Genomic DNA, 365 nt, shown 5'->3' on the forward strand with positions numbered 1-365 from the left:
CTGCTGTCTGTATATTGTATTAGTGTATTTTTATATAAATCCCCTTCTCCTACCCCTTTATAGATATAAGATATACAGTATTTAATTTCTAGGGTTTAGGGTTTAGGGTTTAGGGTTTGAGTGTTTAGCGTTGTTTAACTCCTAGGGTTTAGGGTTTAAAATTTTAGGGTTTAGGGTTTAGGGTTTAGGGTTTAGGGTTTAGGGTTTAGGGTTTTGCGGTGTCTCAGGAACTTTTGTTGAGGCCCATGGGCCCCCCATCGACCACAAAACTTTTTTTAAGCAACTAAAGGCAAGGGGAGAGCTAGAGGACGAAACCTCAGGCATATACAGCAGCAGCAGCAGCAGCAGCAGCAGCAGCAGCAGCA

Source organism: Eimeria mitis, genomic scaffold, assembly GCF_000499745.2.
Source record: "Eimeria mitis Houghton genomic scaffold, Emh_scaff1575, whole genome shotgun sequence".
NCBI classification, from domain to species: Eukaryota; Apicomplexa; class Conoidasida; order Eucoccidiorida; family Eimeriidae; genus Eimeria; species Eimeria mitis.